Genomic DNA, 462 nt, shown 5'->3' on the forward strand with positions numbered 1-462 from the left:
GAACTTCATGGTGCATTTTCGCGAGGTGTTTGGAAGGACAGACGGAGATACCGCTGTGGGAGAGCAACTCTATCATTTACAACAGGGTACCATGTCAATTGCCGAATACTCGCTGAAGTTCAGAACTCTCGCAGCAGCAAGTGGATGGAATGAGAGATCGCTGCTGACTACCTACAGACAGGGGCTGGAGCCCCAGCTTCGGCTACAGCTCGCGGCATATGATTCATTTGGATTGGAGAGATTCATTCAGCTATCCATCCGATGCTCAAACCGCATGCAGTCCTGTCTAGCAGCAACACCAGTCCCTGCCACAACCTCCTACCTCCGCCGACCAGAGCCCAGTTACCCTCCAGCACCAGAACCCATGAATGTGGAGAGGCAACGGTTATCTTCCGCTGAGCGGCAGAGAAGGCTGACCCGGGGTCTCTGTTTATACTGTGGAGCTCAAGGGCATATGATCTT

This window comes from Sinocyclocheilus rhinocerous, unplaced genomic scaffold (genome assembly GCF_001515625.1).
Source record: "Sinocyclocheilus rhinocerous isolate Xijiao unplaced genomic scaffold, SAMN03320098_v1.1 scaffold4023, whole genome shotgun sequence".
In the NCBI taxonomy this organism is placed as follows: Eukaryota; Metazoa; Chordata; class Actinopteri; order Cypriniformes; family Cyprinidae; genus Sinocyclocheilus; species Sinocyclocheilus rhinocerous.